Here is a 21239-nt window from a genome sequence, read left to right as displayed (position 1 = left end):
AGACACTCTTCCCAAGGACTCATGCACTTAGCAGGTTTCAGTTGTGTCTTTGAATCTCCAGCTGCTACCTGATATAGTTCCTAGCATACAGTAGGGGCTTAATAAATACCTGAATAAATAGTGATCCGATAATAATGATAATATTAAAAAGACAAAAACATCACAAGTTGGCAAGTACTCAGGAAATCCAATGTAAACACAATTCTCCTGATTCTTTGAAGATATATTTTTATTTTATTTTTTATGTTTTTGCAGGGCAATGAGGGTTAAGTGACTTGCCCAGGGTCACACAGCTAGTAAGTGTCAAGGGTCTGAGGCTGGATTTGAACTCAGGTCCTCCTGAATCCAGGGCCGGTGCTCTATCCACTGCGCCGTCTAGCTTCCCCCTGATTCTTGTCAAAGAAATATATCCACAGAGCTGGTTATTAAAAAGCCATTACAAACTTAGTATTGAATCTTAGATGGGAGGAGAGTTGCCAATGATATTTAAGATTCACAAAGAAAGATAATTTCGCCAATGCATGAAAAGGATTCTTGAAGAATATGTATAGTAATGGTCTTTCCAGCCTTTCCAATGGCACAATTTATCATATTTGAGAGCATACTACCAAGAAGGAGAGAAATGAAGAGAATGAAAATGCTCTCATGGAATTAAACAGCATTAGGGGATTGCATCAAGTGATTTGTGTAAGATATTAATGTTAACAATCACAGCATTAAACTCATCCCTTCTGTTCCCTTTTATATTAGCAGAGCATCTCTTTTCTCCCTCTTTCTCCTCATGACCATAAAAAATGTCCATATTTCAGGCTGAACAAATTGTGGTATGTGATTATGATGGAACACTATTGTGCTATAAGAAAGGATAAGTAGTGAGATTTCAGCAAAACCTGGAAAGATTTAAGTGGACTGATGCTGAATGAAGGAAACAGAACCAGGAGAACATTGTACACAGTAACAGCAACATTGTGCAATGATCAACTATGATAGACTTGACTCTTCTCAGCAATATAATGATCCAAAATAATTCCAAAGGACTCATGATGGAAAATGCACTCCATATCCAGAAAAAAGAACTGAGGAATCTATATGCAGATTAAACCATACTGTTTCTATTTTTGTTGGTGTTTTTGAAGTTTTTCCTTTTTGTTCTGATTCTTCTTTCACCACATGACTAATGCAGAAATACATTTAATATAATTGTATGTGTATAACCTATATCAGATTGCAACTTGAAAATAATAAAATACTTTTATGATTTTTTAAAAAATGGTGACTAGGATGCTCTCAGAAAAACCTGGAAAGACTTACAGGAGCAGATACAAAGTGAAATGTACTGTATACAAAATAACAGCAATATTGTAAGATGGTTAGCTATGAATGACTTGGCTATTCTCAGCAATACAATGATCCAAGACAACTCTGAAGGACTTATAATGAAGAATGCCATCCATCCCCAGAGATCAAACTGATGGCATCTGAATACAGGTTGAAGCATATTGTTTTAACTTTATTTTTCTTGAGGTTTTTTGGCCTGTTTTCTTTCACAGCATGACTATTATGGAAATGTATAACACATTGAATTGCTTGCCTTCTTAAGGGGGGATGGGAAGGGGGAAAGAAGAGAATTTGAAACACAACGTTTTAAAATGGATGTTAAAAATTATTTTTACATGTAATTGAAGGAAAATAATTCTAAAATTAAAGTTTAAAAAAAATTGCATTTCAAAAGTTTTTGATTGATAACATGCCTACTTCCATTGCTCTTTGGGTCACTAGCAATTAAAAGTAATAGATATAATATATATATATTGTATATATAATATATACAATGTGAAATACTGCCCAATTCAAGTACTTGGAACTGAGTAAACATTTCATTCAGTCATCCTTTCACTCATTTAATGGATATTCAATAAGTGCATCCCATGTGCTGGGCAACACACTAAGTGATTAAAAGACAAAGAGTTCCTGTGGTAGAGGGTAGAAAAACTTACATTCTGCTGGCAGGAAATGACATATACAGATAAGTAAAATATGAGCAAAAACAAATACAAAGTAATTTGAAGAGGGAGGTTCTTAACAATGGGGTGGGAGGAAAGACCTCTTCAGCTGAGCCTTGCAGAGATTTTACAAAGTAAATACAGAGTAATATAATTCTTATATGACAGTAGCCTCTTTGCTGATAAATCCAAAAGCCTCATCTCTGTCCTGATTCTCCTTGACATCTCGGATACATTTGACATTAATGACCTCCTGACACCTCCTGTGTCTCTCCTAGGACACATTAGAGTCAGGTTCTCCCAATTCTCCGAGTGCTGTGTTTTTCTTTCAAATTCCTATTATATCACACAATTTTAAAGTTTTGAGGTCATCTAATTCATATACACCGGGAGGTTAAGTGATTTTTGCTAGTCATACAGAAAATTGATGAACCAAGATCTGACTGCCAATCCAATGCTACATGTGTGGTGGTGATGGTAGTATTCTTGTTGTTCAGTCATTTTCAGTCTTTATGCGCCCATTTGGGGTTTTCTTGGTGAAGAAGTGGTATGCCATTTCCTTTTCTAGCTCATTTTACAGATGAAAAAACTAAGGCAAATAGGATTAAGTGACTTGCCCAGGGTCACATAACTAGTAAATGTCTGAAGTCAAATTTGAACTCAGGTTTTCCTGACTCCAGGTCCAGCACTCTGTATACTATGGCACCACCTGGCTGCCTATCTATATTTATCTCTATCTATCCATCTATAGCTATAGCGATAATATTAGCATATAAAACCATCACTTCAAAATATTTGGTATTATAACAGCCATTTTGGAAGGATGATGGGCCAAAAAAGTTGTTATTATCCTTTCTTAAAAGGGTAGAACAGGGGGCGGCTAGGTGGTTCAGTGGATAAAGCACCGGCCCTGGATTCAGGAGTACCTGAGTTCAAATCCGGCCTCAGACACTTGACACTTACTAGCTGTGTGACCCTGGGCAAGTCACTTAACCCCCATTGCCCCGCAAAAAAAAAAAAAAAAAAGGGTAGAACAGTTCTGAGGACACCCATGGGCATGGATGTACACATTAGGACAAGTTTGAGAAATTACTTCCTAGTCGTTTCTAAAATATGTCACCTGTAGCCCAGACCTGCAGTGCTTCCACTGAATTCCACAGGAATTCAGAATCTGCCCTTTGGACCTAGGCCTCTGATAGGTGAATTTTTATACCTTAGCTCACCAGGAACCAGGCTACTTAATAAAACCACTTCCTGGATGTTTCCAGACCATACCATCCCTTGGCAATTCTCCTTTATTCTCTCCTTTACTATCATATTCTACTAGAAAGTAATCTCCTTAAAAGCAGGGACTATCTAGCTTGCTTGTTTTGGGTATCCCCAGAATTTAGCACAATACCTGGAATATTAAGTGATTAATACATGCTTTTTCACTCATTCATCCATTCTGGTCCTGACCATCTCCAAGAAGGACTTTTGTCCTCTATCTGACCTTATCTGATAGGTTCTCAAGCAGCAAAGGATGACCTGTTTTCCTCATTGTGTCCCTAGGGATAGTTTCTAAAATGTTTTTGTTTTTAATTCTTGTTTTTCAATTGCTAATCATTTATTTTCCCTTCTATGTCCCCTTGCCCACTGTAGAAGGAGATTTTTTTTTTAATTAACAAAACCAGAAGCCTTATAACAAGTAAGAATAGTCAAGTAAAACAAATTTGCATATTATCCACGTCCAAAAATTACTTGTACATGAATATTTATTTGCTGACTTCAGTTTGGAACCCCAGCACCACCTTTATTTAATATCCTGTGTAATATGAGGTGAATGAACCTCAACCACCTTTTAAATTAGGTTAACTTTTTTAGTTGTTATTTATTCATTCGGTGGTATCCAACTTTCTGTGAACCCATAGACTTTGTCCATGGCATTTTCTTGACAAAGATACTGGAGTAGTTTGCCATTTTCTTCTCCAGTGTGTCTCCATTTTACAGATGAGAAACTGAGGCAAATAAGGGTTAAGTGACTTGCTCAGGGTCACACAGATAGTGTCTTAGGCTGGCTTTGAGCTCACATCTTCCTGACTCCCAGCCTGGTGCTCTGTCCACTTCACCACCTGGTTACCCAGGTTAACTTGAAACCAGCCAAAACTGGTTTCCCAAGCCTGATAAGTAAGACTGCCCAAGTCAACTCACATCTTCCATTAACCATCGTACTGTGGACCAACATTGTTGGAAAGATAGCTGAGTATGGAAATTAATTGATACACACTTTTAGCCAGCCTTTTCCCAAATGCTTTTGGTTGTAAGATCATATTATATTCTTAGAATAGATAGTGTGGTGTAGTGGAAAGAGTATTTGAGCTGAAATCAGGTGGCTGGGTTCTGCTCCAAGTAGCTTGGTGACTATTTACCTCACTGAACCTCAATTTTCTAATCTATAAAACAGCAATGATAATTCTTGAACTACTTTGCAAACCTTAAAGTGCTATAGAAATGTGAGTTGTTATTAGACTAGTTATGAAATGCTTATTTTCTATGGAAGGGCATGCCCCAAAGCTAGTTAGAAAATGGAAAGAAGCAGAGAGGGGGGGGGAGGTGGTTGAAATACTTACCTAACCAGTGTATTTGTGTCTACAACTCAATCTATTTCACTCAGGTTGCAAACCTTCTAGGGCAAGTGTTTTTTTTTTCCTTATGTTTATTTGGCCTGAATGTTGCTCAGTGGCAAACCATACGCTGGCAGCACCAGCAATTCGTAATAACTGATAGCAATAAGGAAGCAAGAGGGGGAGAACAATGGACTATTTATTAGAGGTGATGGTCAAAATAATTGGAACAAAGGAAAAGACAATAGAACATGTTGCTGGTGAAACCAGGAATAGAATGATTTTTTTAATGAAGTGGAAGAACAGACTGATAAGAAACAGAGCAAATAAGAGAATAATTTTCTTAATGATAGCAAATGAAACTACAAAAGATGACTTGCTATAATGCAAAATACTTAGGATTTCTTTTAGCAAAGAAAAAAGTGAATCAGGCTCTCTAAATGAAAGGTAGAAAATCAAAGCAATCAACTAAAGGAGAGGAAACTAGTAAAAGTACCTACCTGTTCAATCTAACTGTGCTTTAATAATAATGGCTCACACATATATGAACCTGTCACAAACATTTTCTCATTTGATTATGCCAGCCACATTGTGGTGAAGGCAAGTACAAGTATTATTAGCCCTCTTTTACCAGAGAAGAAACTGAGCCACTGAGAGAGGAAGTGCAAATATAAGAAGTCAAGGTGTTATATATGCCTAAGCTATTTGTATAAATTAATGTCTTTTGAACACTTCACATGTATGAGCCCCTAAGTAAGAACAATATACACAGCAAGTCAAAGAAGAAAGAGCCAATAGAGTTTGTGTGTAATGATCACAAATCATGACTCTAGAAAGATCACCAGATTTTTTTCCTCTAGTAAATGCAAGGATCATTCTCCCTATCCTATTCAGTTCTTTTTTTATATGTACAGAATTTTCCAGTTGTTGTTCACAAAATCTGATTTACAAGTTTGTCGTTGTTGTTCAGTGTGTCTTGACTCTTTGTGACCCTATGAACTATACTGGCCATGGAGTTTTCTTGACAAAGAAACTGGAGTAGTTTGCCATGTTCCTTCTCCAGGGCATCAAAATAAACAGAAGTTAAGTAACTTGCTCAGTTAGTTAAGTGTCTGGGATTGTATTTGAACCCAGGTCTTCCTGACTACAGACCTAACTATCTACTGAGCCATATGGCTGACTCTTATCTATAAGTACAATGTATAAAATGGAACAAAATTCAGGATAAACATTTTGAATTTATTCTATTAATGTTTTACAAATCAAATAACCAACTGTCACCTCATTACAATAATTCCAACAGAAATTTTCATTCTTCATTAGTTTATAAAAGTCTTCAAATTGTTCATTTTCATAATATTGATGTTATAATTTAAATTATTCTTTTGGTTCTTCTCAGTTCACTCTGGATCAGTTCATACAGATCTTCCCAGGTTTCTCTAAAACCATCTTTTTTTTCCCCACTTCTTCCAGCACAATAGTTTTTCATGAAAGTCATCCACCACAACTTATTCAGTCATTCCTCAGTTGATATGTATCCTTTTAGCCTCCAGTTTTTTTGCCACCACAAAAAAGAGCTGCTATAAATGTTTTTGTATATGTAGGATTTTCCACTATTTACTTTGATCTCTCTTAGGTATAAATTTAGCAGCAGCATAGCTGGGTCAAAAGGGTGTGCACTGGGGGCAGCTAGGTGGCACAGTGGATAGAACACTGTCCCTAGATTCAGGAGGACCTGAGTTCAAATGCAGCCTCAGACCCTTGACACTTACTAGCTGTGTGACCCTGGGCAAGTCACTAAACCCCAATTGCCTCACAAAAAAAAAGGGAGGGGGGCATGTACTATTTAGTAACTTTTTATATATAATTCAAATTACTTTCCAGAATAGTTATATCCATTTAAAGGTCTACCAACAGTATATCATTGTGCCTATTTTTCCCACTCTAACAGTTATCATTTTCCCTTTTTGTCGTTTTTGCCAATCTGATGGTTGTAAGGTGAAATCTTTTAATTTTTTAAATGTGCATATCTTGTATTAGTAGTAATCTGCAGCATTTTCTTCCATATCTCCTTTTAAGAACTATCTGTTCATATCCTTAGGGAATTTATCAATTGAACAGTGACTGCTTTCTTATAAATGTAAATCTGCTCCTTTTATATCTTGGAAATGAAGCCTTTATCAGAAATACTTGTTGCAAAGATGTACCCACCCCTGCCCCCCATTAATCTTTTTTTATTTTGCAGGGCAATGGGGATTAAGTGACTTGCCCAGGGTCACACAGCTAGTATGTGTCTGAGGCCAGATTTAAACTCAGGTACTCCTGAATCCAGGGCCAGTGCTTTATCTACTGCACCACCTAGCTGCCCCCATTAATCTTTTTCTTTGTACATTTTATTAAATTTGTGCAAAAAATTTAAATTTTATGTAATCAAAATTAACCATTTTTGTCCTGTGATCCTCTCTATCCCTTGTTTGGTCATGAACATACTATCTATCTCCTTACAGAGAGGTGATAAATTTAGGGTACAAAATTATACACACACACACACACACACACACAATCCTACTGATAAGAGAATTTATTTGGCTTGATTATGCACATTTGTTACAGGGAATTTGTTTTTGTTTTCTCTTCTCCTCCCCTCCACCCTTACTTCCCTCTTCCCCCCACTGGCAGTGGTGTGGAGGATAGGGAGGAGGAATAAATTTTGGTTAATTAAAAACCATTTGGGGGGGCAGCTAGGTGGCGCAGTGGATAAAGCAATGGCCTTGGATTTAGGAGGACCTGAGTTCAAATCTGGCCTCAGACACTTGACGCTTACTAGCTGTGTGACCCTGGGCCAGTCACTTAATCCTCATCGCCTCATAAAAAAGAAAGAAAGAAGCCTTTTTTTTTTTTTTTTTGCAGGGCAATAAGGGTTAAGTGACTTGCCCAGGGTCACACAGCTAGTAAGCATCAAGTGTCTGAGGCCAGATTTGAACTCAGATCCTCCTGAATCCAGGGTCAGTGCTTTAACCACTTTGCCACCTAGCTGCTCCTAAAAACCAATTTTTAAAAATGGGAAGGCCCTACAGATGTGGAATGCTGCATGTACTCCCAGAGGTCACAGTATTGTTAGTTTTAATAGTTTTTATTTTGTTACAAGAAAGCTCTCAGATAATTGTATTGTTGAGAAAAGCTAATTCTATAACAGTTGATCCTCATACAATGTTGCTGTTACTGTGTACAATGTTCTCCTGGTTCTGCTCACTTCATTCAGCATCAGTTCATGTAAGTCTTTCCAGGTTTTTCTGAAATCAGCCTGCTCATCATTTCTTATAGCACAATAGTATTCCATTACATTCATATAAGAGATCTCTCAAGAATGGAGGGTCATCTGGAAATGTTTGTAATGTAAAATGTAAAAATGAAACACATAAATAAAAATTTTAAAATAAATTAAATTGTATATATATGTACATATATATATACACGTGCACACATAGTCAATATGTGTGTCAGTAATGACAAGACAAAAAAATATGGAAGATATCTGCAATATTCTTTTTTTTTTTTTTTTTTTGGTGAGGCAATGAGGGTTAAGTGATTTGCCCAGGGTCACACAGCTAGTGTCAAGTGTCTGAGGCCAGATTTGAACTCAGGTCCTCCTGACTCCAGGGCTGGTGCTTTATCCACTGTGCCACCTAGCTGCCCCCTGCAATATCCTTTTAAAGGTAAACAGTTACTTCTCAGTTAAAGAAGATATGAGGCTGAGGCAGCTAGGTGGTGCAGTGGATAGAGTACTGGCCCTGGAGTCAGGAGGACCTGAGTTCAAATCCAGCCCCATACACTTGACACTCACTAGCTGTGTGACCCTGGGCAAGTCACTTAACCCTCATTGCCCTGCACAAAAAACAAGCAAGCAAACAAACAAACAAACAAAAACCCTGCAAATAGTGGGTTTGTGCTGGCTGGCAAGGCTGACCTAACCCTTCAGGCCCTCATGGGTTCTATATACCTTTATTGAACACTGTAGCTGGACCATACAGAAGAACAAAAGATGACATAGGGATTCTCAGATCCACCCTTTAGCTTCAGGCTGCAACAAGTAAGGCCCTAAGTAAAACTGTGAAGTAAGCTTCAACCATATTTAAACTTCCATTATTTGAGACAGCATTCTCTAGATACCCAGTCTTCTCAAGGTGCCCCAGGATATCTCTTACCATTAAAGGATTATAATGTGCATTTACTGTAAGATGTTAATAACTTAATGTTGGCTTTCCCAAGGGTAATTGCATTTTAAAAAATGACCCTTGAGAGGACAACACTACCCAAAGGAAGTAAACTGTAATTCTGGGATTGCAAGAGGTAGTTTGAAGCATAAAACAAATAACAAACTTCCAAGAATTAGAATAAAGATAATACAAAAAAAGATCAGAAATTTCAGCCCTGCTGAAATGGTAAATAAAAATATCAACCTCCATTTTCATTTATTCTTTGTGGTTATTCCCATTATCTGTGTCCTCTTGCTCTCTCCCTCTCTCTCCCTTTCTTTCTCTCTCCCTATATATATATACACACACACATATATATGTGTATATATACATGCATACACACATGCATGTGTATATATGTATACATACATGTATACAAGTATACACATATGCATATATTCATACACACATATGTGTGTATATACTTGTATATATGTGTGTGTATATATCTATATACCCTGCTCCATCTACTACTTTCATTAATTTTCCCATAAGATTGCCACATTTCTGCCTGTGTCTCAACAACACAGACTCATTACCTGGAGCCTAACATCTCAAAGCCTGGAAATCATTGTGTTACCATGTATTATGAAGTAAAACAAACATGTAGAAAATACTACAATCATGTTAAAATCTATTATTTGGCATGTGAGATACAGTTGCTTATGTCTATGTGGTTACATTTTCTTTCTTTCTTTCTTTCTTTCTTTCTTTCTTTCTTTCTTTCTTTCTTTCTTTCTTTCTTTCTTTCTTTCTTTCTTTCTTTATGTGTGGGGCAATAGGAGTTAAGTGACTTGCCTGGGGTGACACAGCTAGTGTCAAGTGTTTGAGGTCGGATTTGAACTCAGGTCTTCCTGAATCCAGGGCTGGTGCTTTATCCGCTGTGCCACCTAGCTGCCCTATTTGGTTACATTTTCTATTAGAAGAACATAAGTTTAAAAAAAAAAGAACATAAGTCACACAGACTCAATCATATACATCACCAATTTTAAAGCTAAAAGGTTTCTTAGAAATGACCTGGAGTTGGAGGCTCACTTAAAAGGCTAGCAAGCACAATTTCTACTGGAAGGATGACTGTCTTCTGCAGGATTCCTGCTAGATAGTCATCCAGGCTCTTTTTTGTTTGTTTGTTTGTTTGTTTTTGCAGGGCAATGGGGGTTAAGTGACTTGCCCAGGGTCACACAGCTAGTAAGTGTCGAGTGTCTGAGGCTGGATTTGAACTCAGGTACTCCTGAATCCAGGGCCGGTGCTTTATCCACTGTGCTACCTAGCCGCCCCATCATCCAGCCTCTTTTTAAAGACCTTCAAGAACACAGAGATCCCCAAACCACTTATATTCGTATTATCACTAATTCTTGTATATCCGTTATATACTTCCATTTCTTCCTAGGCAAAAAGGATCACAGACCACAGAATGTCAGAGTTGTAAGGTTCATTAGACTGACATTCCAGTTGACTGCCTTCCCTCATTTGTCCTCTGCTGTCTCTTATTACTTATTCTGATACATCTCCTCTGATCCGCTCAACTTGTCCTGCACACCCATCTTCATTTAACTTCAAGAAAGAGTAGGGGGGCAGCTAGGTGGCGCAGTGGATAGAGCATCGGCCTTGGATTCAGGAGGACCTGAGTTCAAATCCAGCCTCAGACACTTAACACTTACTAGCTGTGTGACCCTGCGCAAGTCACTTAACCCCAATTGCCTCACAAAAAACCCCCCAAAAAAACAAAAAAGAAAGAGTAGGGCCGGCTGTGGGGATGAGGGTAGACAAATCAGAGTTCTTTCTTAGGGCCGCTGCCACCAGTAGATCTTGATGTGGGGTTCCCTTCCTCTCCTCTACAAAAGGATAGAAGAGGATCTTAGGGACAATTTGGTGGTTTGAGATAAAGTTGGGATGGAAACAAATGTGGCCAGTCCTACTGGCCTTAAAGTGAAGGAAAGGCTTGGTAACAAGTTTAGTCTTCAGGACAGTTGGTAAAGAAAAGGGAGGGAGCATCAAAGGCTGATTGAGTTCAGAAACAGTGAATATCTTTCAGCTTTGCCTTCCTACTCCCACTGAATTAAGACCTGTATGAAAGCCTCTGACCCACAGACTGAGGCATTTTTTTGTTTCTCTTCTTGGCCAACTTCATGGAAGTCTGTGCCCAATTAAGGGGGCCAGCTTCCCTGGATTGTTCTAAAGCATTAACCGTGTCACCTGAGCATTGAAGAGTGAACACAGGCATATCTTGGGTTTTAGAGGTGTACTTTCCCTTTAAGAAGCCTAATATGAAATCTGAATTTATTAAATAGATACTTGTATGACTGTATTAGACGGGGGAAAGGGCATACTGTTATGAAGTATAATGAAAAGAGTACTGCATTTGGAGTCTAGAAGACCTGTATTTGACTCCAGGCTCTGCTATGTATGTTCAGGTGTGTGAAGAAGTCACTTTCCCTCCTTAAGCTCATTTTCTCATTTGTAAAATGGGTTGAGGGATGAACCAGATACTCTCTAAAGTCCTTTCCAACTCTAGATTCTCATTTCTTACAGGCTGCACTACTTCTCTGGGACTTCTTGTTCTTTTCCACCATGCTCCAGGATGCTCATTGTTCCAAAAACCTCATCACCCCAAAAGATCCCATCAGCCTCAGTAATCCACCTCACCACCTTCTTCCCTCTGATTGGAGGGTGTAGCCATGAACTTCCAAACTTCCATTTAAGGAGGAAGCTCAGCTTGCCTCATTTCTCACATGGTTTTAATACTTTGGCACTTCTCTGATTTGTACCTTCACCAACTTTCCCTGCACCACCCCGCCTTCATCTTCCTTTTGTGTGTGATCATTCCCCATTAGTTTGTAAGCTCCGTTAAAGGCTAGGATTGTCTTCCTTTTTCTTGTTCGTGTCACCAGGGCTTAGCAGAATGCTTGGCACATAGTAGGTGTTTAATGACCAATGACATCATGTCTTGACTCATGAGTGAATTGGATTTATGTGAGGCAGAGTTGCACAAAGTCATCAGCTTCCCTCTCTCTTCCAGAGTCACTGAAGTCCAGTGGCAAGACAAAAGTCAAGATGACTGGTGATGGCCCCAGTTGCAGTGAATGACCTTGTCATCTTCCAACATCTGACAAAGTTTTAAGGGCTCTACAGTGCCTGCTTCATCCACCTTTGTAGCCATTCCAAAGGGGAAAATCTTCACATGCTTGGGGCAGACACCCCCCTAATTCACAGATGGGTTTGAGGCTTGTCAGTTACTGTCAACCTGGCTTAGGTGTCTGCCAAGATGGTTCAATGGGGTGTGGCCACTGGGCATGCTACAGCTTCTTGGGAGCTACAGGTGAGAGGTGAGTGCCAGATAGACACCAAAGGTAGATGAGCAATCCTGAGAACGTCTCAGTAAACTCTCACATCAGAGGTGCTAGTTCTCCATGAACACCCCACACATGCCATTAAATGTTCATTGACTGCCTGACTGATCCTACTCTTCTTTACCCAGGATCCCTGAACTTAAAAAAAAAAAAATATTGGGCAACTAGGTGGCGCAGTGGATAGAGCACCAGCCCTGGATTCAGGAGGACCTGAGTTCAAATCCAGCCTCAGATACTTTACACACTTAGTAGCTGTGTGACCCTGGGCAAGTCACTTAACCCCAATTGCCTCACCAAAAAAAAAAAAATATTGTTATTACTATATTCCAATATAATTGGTTTCCTTTGTAATCCTGTGGGTTTTAATATTTTTTAATATTTAAAAAAAATTAACATTATTCCAAGAAGGGCTCCATAGATTTGACCAAACTGACAAAGAGTTCCATGATTTAAAAAAAAAAAAAAGATGAATAATTCCTGGTGTAATATGATCTTGCATCCTCTTGGCTAAAGTGAATAAGGAAATGTAACAATCAGACCTGAGGCATTGTACACCTGCAGCAGTAATTTATCTTGTAAACGCTTTACCTCACACACCAAGTATAAAATTTGCAAACAATTTTCCTTACTTTATGCAGCAACACAAGCCCTGTTAATAGGATTACTGAGTGATAACCTGGTCATCATCAATTTAGGAATAAAATTGAATTCAGCAAATATTAAGCCCCTGCTGAATGTAAGACCAAGTGCTAAGTGGAGAAAATAAAGATAAAACATAAAATAGACATGACACAAGGGAGAATAAAATAAATACAAAGGATAGAGGCAAAATGCTATGGGAAATTTCAGGAGGGAGAGATCATTTCCATTTGGGGGAGGGGGACATCAGGAAAGGAAGAGGCAACTGAGTTAACTCTGGAAAGGAGAAAGGGGGAATTTAATAAAGTGGAGCTGTATTAGGGAGGGGTTAATCATTGCAGGAATCCAGGAAGGTGTGATCAAAGGCATAAAGACAAGGCATCGAGACTTAGAGTAGGAAACGGAAGTTTGTCTAGAGGGAAAAGTATGGTTACTTCCAACAGATAGGTTGGAACTAAATTCTAAATAGTCTTAAAAGCCAAAATTAGGATTATTCAATAGGTAATAGGGATCCATTAATGGTGTTTGAGTGAGAAAGTGGCATGAGTAAGTCTATACTTACACTATACAGTGTTTTAAGGAAGGAATAAGCGCTTTCTGTACATTATCTCACTTGAACCTCACAACAATCTTGGGAGGCAGGTATTGCAATTATCTCCACTGATGGGAAAACTGAGGCTTGTCTATGATTACAACTTGTAACTGTTGGAAGTAGGATTCAAACCTAAGCAGGTCTTCATTTTTATTATTTATTTCTTTTTTAAAGTAAATATTCATTATTTTACACCAGTCGTTTCTACATCTAACTCTTCTCCTTTCCACTTCACTCTCTTTTGTATCAAAGAAAATAGGTAAAACCAATAGAAACAATAACCATGTCTAACATGGGTGTTCAGTCACCCACTTCTTTGGTAAAATGTGGGAGGTTTGTTTTGTCACCTCTTCTTTGGGAACAAGACTGATTATTACAAGCACCAATAGTACAGCTGACTTTGGGGTTTATATTATTGGAATCATTGTGTTTATTGTTGTTCTGGTTCTTATTTCACTCAATTCATACACCTTCTCATGTTCCTTTGAATGTCTCATATTTGTTGTTTCTTATAGCAATCATATATCACAGTTTGTTTAGCCATCCCTTGCTCAACGTGTATTGCTGTTTCCAGTTTTTTTTTCCAACAACAAAAAGTGGTGCTATGGATAGTTCAGTATTTGTTCTTTAATTCCGATAACAGAGAACAAATATTGACCATCATATTTGTTGTCTCTCCGTGTTGTTCAATGTTATTTCTATTTTCTCATACAGCATAGCAGGATTATGACAGAGTACAAATGTGGTGGTTCTGGTATCATTGAATTTTTTTAAATGTTAAAGAAATCAACAAAGATTTTCCATTTTTTTTCTGTTTATTGTATTCCTTCCTGCTTCAGCCCTAGATGTACTCAGGATAATCTGGTCTAATTGAATTTCTAGCCAAATTTTCTGGGAACTTTTTTCCTCACTTGCTTCTTACTGTTTTATCTTCTATCACCCTCTTCAATTCAGATTTTTATAAACAACTTTATATTTAAACTGTTGTTACATTTTGCTACCCTCTCTTCTGAATTGGCAAGGAGATAAAATGTTGACTATCTGAAAGTTTCTGGCTTCTTTTTGCCTCTTTATAGCTAAATTTTAAAGAAAAATGGGTAGCCTGTGCTGATGTCCATTCCTTTATTTCTTTTTCATTTTCTTAACAGTAATAATTTGTTTAAATAGGTCAGGTTTGAGTTGCCTCAATTGTGTACCACATCCTCTTATTTATTCTTCTGTGATATTGATTTTGATCTCTGTTCTAACAAGTCTGTGGTCTGACTGTACATAGAAAGCTGATTCAGAAATTAGGATCACATGGGTAACTAGTTGTTTCCTACCTCTTAGAACATTCAATTTCATTTTTTGGTGAACTTATGAGTTGCTTACCATGCCCAACACCTCCCAAAACTCTTCTGCAAGCAAGTGTTCATTAGGTAAAGAAGTGAGCCTTCTTTATCATCTAACCTTTGGCCTCTCCATCATTCCATCTATCTGCAATTTCCTTCTTTCTTCTGGTTTCCTTTATAGCAAGAATGTCAAGATTGACACAATTTATATCCTGCAGGACTAATTCTGCCTGTTGGTTTCTGGACAGAGACCTCACTTTTAGAATACCCAAAGTGAAGTTAATGTTCATATGTTCTGAAAACTGATTCTTGGCACTCTTTGTTCCTCCTCCTCCCCACCATTCACTGCCCCCTCCCACTTCTGATATTTTGCCACCATTACTGAAGTAGGAGACTGCACAACACTGAGAGCTATCTTGTATTTTTCTCTTTCATAGATTGTAGTGGCCAAAGAATTTGGCCAGCCTACTGGCAAACAACAACAACCCTTTTTGTCTTTAGCTGAGTTGGTCCTAGGAAAGCAGTATACTGCTGAGACCATGCTTGAAGTTCTTCCAGCATGGGAACTCTAATGCCCTGCTTTAGGCTCCTAGGACTCTAAGGATCAGAAATGGAAGGGACCTCAGGGATCATCCAAGTACAATGCCCCTATTTTACAAATGGGGCTACTTACAGAGGTTCAATCATTTTGCCTACAGTCACACCTCAAGTAAGTGGCAGACCTAGTATTACCTGATCCCCAAAGTAGCATTCTTTTAAATTTGCTGAGACCCAGGTATCACCACGCCATGATGAGGCTTTGTTGCTGGAATTTGTAGAGAAAAAAAACTAATAAAATCTAATAAAATGAGTGAAAGGGGATCTACTTTTACATCTTAGGTTTCATGTACTGGTGTCAAGGGAGAATAAGCTGAAGGCAAGACAACCCAAGAAATAAATATGTCAAACCTTTTCAGTCCACAAAAGCAGCAAAAAATCCTGTGGGGCTTCTGTACATACACCAGAATGAATGGAAATGGGTTTTGAGACACTGGAGGAATAACATAATAATTAAATCATGCCAGAAATCAAAACATCAACACTGTCATAAGAAAAAACAACAACAATGTGACAAGAGACTAGTCCTCAGACTCCATTTTGAAAACCACTAGAGCTTAATACATATAGTTTAAGTATGTCAGTAAGTGACAGATTCCCAGACTGATAGTAACAACTGTTTGGAACCTTGGAAGTAAAGAGTATGATCAGATAGCTGACTTCTTGAACTCAATGAAAGTTCTGTTTCTCAGATCTGTGCAGGCATGCCAGATTGTATTGTTTAGTTAGAATAGAATTTGGATATTAAAGGAAAAAAATGAAACCTAGAGAGGGAAAAGGACTTACCCAAGGTCACACAGGTAAAAAAAATTCAGATTCTCTTACTCCTAATCTAGTACTCTTTGCACTACATCCCATTGTCTCTCTTCTCTCTCTTTTTTTAAGTATCCTTAAGAAAAGAGTTCTTAAGCTTTTTTTGTGTCATGAGCCTCTTTGGCAATATGATAAAGCTTATGAACCTCTTTATAAATGGTTTTTTAATGTTTTTTTTTCTTTAGTGAGGCAATTGGGGTTAAGTGACTTGCCCAGGGTCACACAGGTAGTAAGTGTTAAGTGTCTGAGGCTGGATTTGAACTCAGGTCCTCCTGACTCCAGGGCCGGTGCTCTATCCACTGCGCCACCTAGCTGCCCCTTTAATGTTTTTAAAATGCATAAAATAAAGTACATAGTATTATAAGGATGGCCAAATTATATTGAGATAGTAAGATACTAAAAAAAAGTTCACAGTCCTCCAGTTTAAGAACCTCTGTCCTAGGAGAATAAATTGGTTGTCCACTTTAAGACCAATTTTTAGGAAACATCATTAGCAATCAGAACTGGGGAATTCTCAGTGCTTTTTTTTTTTTAAAGAAAGATGTATGAGTTCTAGGTTAAACCCTGAGAAATTTGATAGATATGGGACATTTTCCTCTGAGATTTAAAGAATCGGAAATACTGTTCCTGCCTTGTCAGGTAGTCCATGTCAAGCCAAGGAGGAATCTGGCAGTTCCTTTAGATGCTAAATGTAGTCATTTAATCAACAAAACTTTCATTAAGCATTTATTAACTGCTAATTTATGTTTAAGGCACTGTACTTATGTTGGGAATTCAGACTATCTGTGACATAGACCTTATTCTCAGAGTTTACAAGCCTGTAAGGAAAAACATCCTTCTACCACCTTAACCCCATACATCATATTCAACCTCTTCAGTCTCCTTCCTTGTGCGCTAATTCCCTCCTTTCAATTCACATTGCAACCATCTTTAATGAAGTCCTCCTTTTTTCTCACCTAAATTACTGTAATAGCCTCCTTACCAAGAAACCTATATTCTTTATAACCCCTAATTAGTCATGTGCACTTCTCAATGAGTTTAACTGAATGAAACTTCAATAAAATATTAGTACTTCCAGGCAAACAGTAGTAGATGAAAGTGAGAATTAGCTGACATAACAAAGAACCATTGGATTAACAACCTTTTATGTATACAGTTCAGAGGTCTGGATGTGACAAGGAAGTTAGCTCAATTTCTCAAGCAGATGCAACCCAACAAATATTTATATGGCAAGATAAAATCACCAGTAAATGATCCTGAAACACAATCCATCTAGGAGTATTGCAACGTAACGACATAATGTAACTCTACCGAGCTGGATTTAGAATATAGCTGAAAGGGAATTCCCAAGCAATGAGACAGAAACATTTGAAAGACACATAGCTACAGCATCTGGTACACAGTAGGCATTCCAAAAACATTCGGTGAGTTTGGTAGTTTCAAAAGAAAGCAGCTTAACTGTGTACTACTGGAAAACAGTAGCAGAAAAGAGACCAGCTGATGTACAGCAATCAAGACTACTTTCTGAGAGAAGGATCCAGGCTGATTGCAAATCTAAAAGACAGTTATAGAGATTAATGGGCTCCAGATGCAAATTAAAGGGGTGTGTGTGTGTGTGTGTGTGTGTGTGTGTGTGTGTGTGTGTGTACACACAGCATAGAAAGGCAGTCATTTTCAAATGCCAGAGCCAGTATGTTAAAGCATTTCCATTTATTTCAGTTTTGCCTTTTAAAAATCATACAAATTCTCCCTCCCCAAGCCCCAGTTGTTCATTTCCACTAAAGGAATTTAAAGTTTCTCCATAGTGACCCTTTTGCAGAATTTTTTACTTCCCTATCCTGGGAGAAAAACACAAAATCAAATAACGAGAGACTCACTAGATTCCTACTGTCCTTGTTGGCAATTTTCCTTTATTTCTCCTTTTCTTAGCAACCCTTCTTGAAAAAGCCATCTTAATTTGGTGCTTGTACTTCCTCTCTTCTCACTAAGTCCTCTGCAATCTGACTTCTGACCTCATCCATCAACCGAAACTGCTCATTCCTAAATGACCAATGATCTCTTTTAATTTTTTTTTTTTTTTTAGTGAGGCAATTGGGGTTAAGTGACTTGCCCAGGGTCACAAAGCTAGTAAGTGTTAAGTGTCTGAGGCCGGATTTGAACCCAGGTCCTCCTGACTCCAGGGCCGGTGCTCTAGCCACTGCGCCACCTAGCTGCCCCCCAATGATCTCTTAATTGTCAAATTAGATAACATTTTCTCAGGCATCTTTCTTGACCTTCCTTCAGCATATGACACTGTTCCTGGATACTCTCTCCTCTCTGGATTTTCATCAAACTTCAGAACCATTGCTGCTTCTGTTATCTCACCACTTCTGTCTCTTCTCCTGGGTCATCATCATTGTTTACCCCATGCCTCTGCACTAGGCCTTATTCTTTTCTCTCTACACTTTCTAACTTAGAGGTCATCAATTCCCATGGGGTTCAATTATCAACTATATGCAAATGACTCACAAATCTATATATCTTTGAGTCCTAGTCTAGCCACAAAGCTCCAGACCCTCACCACCAAATATCTACTGGATATCCCACAGGCATCTCAAGCTAAACATGACTATAATGGAACTCAATAGCTCCTCCAACCCCTCCCCCATCTCTCTTAAGAACAAATTGCCTTATTACTCCTGAGGGCCCCACAATATTTCATCATCTACTTTCCCAATCTCAGTGTCAGCCTCCACTCATGTCTTATACTCTGATTCACTCAACATATAACAATCAATAATCAAATCTTATTTCTAGGGGCACAACATCTCTCGTATTAGGCCATCCTTTCCATTGAGACATCCACAATTGTTTGGTGCTTACCAATTCAGATTAGCACCTGAACAATTGTGTGTGTGCATGAGTGGTGTGTGTGTGTGTGTGTGTGTGTGTGTGTGTGTGTGTATTAGAGAAGTCACAGGCAGTCATCTTCAAATGTCAGGGGCCAGCAAGACTGCAAAAAAAGTTGTTTGTATGTTGTCTTCCTATTAAACTGTGAGCTCCTTGAGAGTGGAGGCTGTTTTTTGCCTATCTTTGTATCTCTAGCTTTTATCACAGTACCAGGCACACAGTTGACACTTAATAAATGCTTATTGACTTGAACTATAGCATAAAAGCTTCAAATTATCTTCCTGTTCTAAACCATCCTCCACACAGGTGCTAACACAACCTTAAAGTACCAGTTTTACCATCTCAAACTTTTCCATTCCCTGAGTAAACGAAAATGTCCCTATTACTTCTAGGATCAAATATAGATTTCCATTTGGCATTCAAAGCCCTTCACAACCTACCTGGCTTCTTAGAGACAATCAATTGTTAAGTGCTTACTATGTACCACCAGACACTGCTAAGCACTAGGGATGCAAAAAGGCAATATGATCCCTGTCTTCAAGGAGTTCAGTCTAACTAAGACAACACAGAAACAACTATACACATACAAGATAAAGGCAGATAGAGTAAATGGAAGGCAATTCCAGAGGGGAAGCACCCCAAGTATAAACCACTCCATCATTTCCCCTCTCAGAACCTTTGCATCAGTCATCTCCCATGACTGGGATGTTCTCTCTCTGAGTATCTGCCACTCGCAATCCCTAGGTCCCTTAAGGAATGTACATGATATTTCCCCCATTCGAGGGGCAACTCCTCGAGAGCAATTACTATTTTACCTTTGGTTGGTTTTGTCTCCCCAGTATATAGTATTATGTCTAGCACTCAGTAAATGTTTAATAAATGTTTGCTTGCTTGATACCAATGCAGGCTTTTGAGTGTGAATTAAACTACTGTGGAAAACACTTAGACCAGAGCTCATTAGTATAAACTTGTAACGGCCTCCCCTTTTTTCTCAGAATAACAAGCAATGACTTTCGGTGAGATAGGATGGATAGAAAAGTATAAACTGAAAAACAGGAAATCCAGTTTTGGCTGACTGTCAAAAAGCTGAAAGTTTAGATCACAGGTTTAATTTCTCAAAAGATATTTCAGGGACAGAATGAATGTTGGCTTCAGTCACCAATCATCTTAAAGTTCTCTTCTACTATTTCTATTACACAGGAGGATGAGATGAGGGAAGACCTTGCTAGGATCCTATTTGGGCTTGCTTCATTCTGAAAAGCCTTCCCTCAAAACCAGCTCCTGTCCTGGAATGGAAGTTGCTTCTCCCTTTACTGAACTTCATGAGAATATGCATTTAAACTACTAATCAGACAGTCCTTGCATTCTAGTGATTCATGTGCACATCTCACTCTAATTACACTTTGAGATCCTCAGAGTACAGGTCCTACTACATTATACATCTCTATATTCACCCTATATTAACTAAAGATGTCCTAAAAGGAGCTGATTATCCCCCTAAAACAACTCTTCTACACTTCACAATTTGTCTGTGGCACTACCATTCAAAATCTCCCATGGGCACAATCTCCGTCTTTAACTTTACTCATTCCTTTGTTTCATGTCTCTGAAATCCTGTTGAGCCACCTCTTCAATCTCTCCTATCTTTTCTCCTCTCTATTCCCACTACCACCATGCTAGTAAAGACGATAAATATTGTCTGCTCGTACTATTACAATAGTCTCCCTAAGTGGTGTTTCCTACTTCTCCTCCAGTCAAACCTTTATACTATTCTCATTCCCAGGGCCACCACACTATTTTCTGACCAACTTTATATCATGCCACCTAAAGCCAAGTCTTGCAATTTGGTATAAAGTATGCTTTGCAAGTTTAATATGGGGGAGTTAGGATTCGATAGCAGTTGTTTGGGAAAAGATTTGGGGGGTTTAGTGGATTGCAAGCTCAATGAGTCAGCAATGTGATGTAGCAGCCAAAAAGGCTAACCAGATCTTGGACTGCATTGAGGATGATGTACCTTCCAAGAATAAAGAAGTTATAATGTCTTTGTACTTAGCCCTTATCAGACCTCACCTGGAATACTGTGCGTTCTACTCTGAGCACCATGGTTTAAGGAGGATATTAATAAGCTGGAGAGAGTCCAGGGGAAAGCAACAGGATCATGAAGGG

The sequence above is a fragment of the Dromiciops gliroides genome, chromosome 2, assembly GCF_019393635.1.
Source record: "Dromiciops gliroides isolate mDroGli1 chromosome 2, mDroGli1.pri, whole genome shotgun sequence".
Taxonomy (NCBI): Eukaryota; Metazoa; Chordata; class Mammalia; order Microbiotheria; family Microbiotheriidae; genus Dromiciops; species Dromiciops gliroides.
This window is presented reverse-complemented; position numbering follows the sequence as displayed.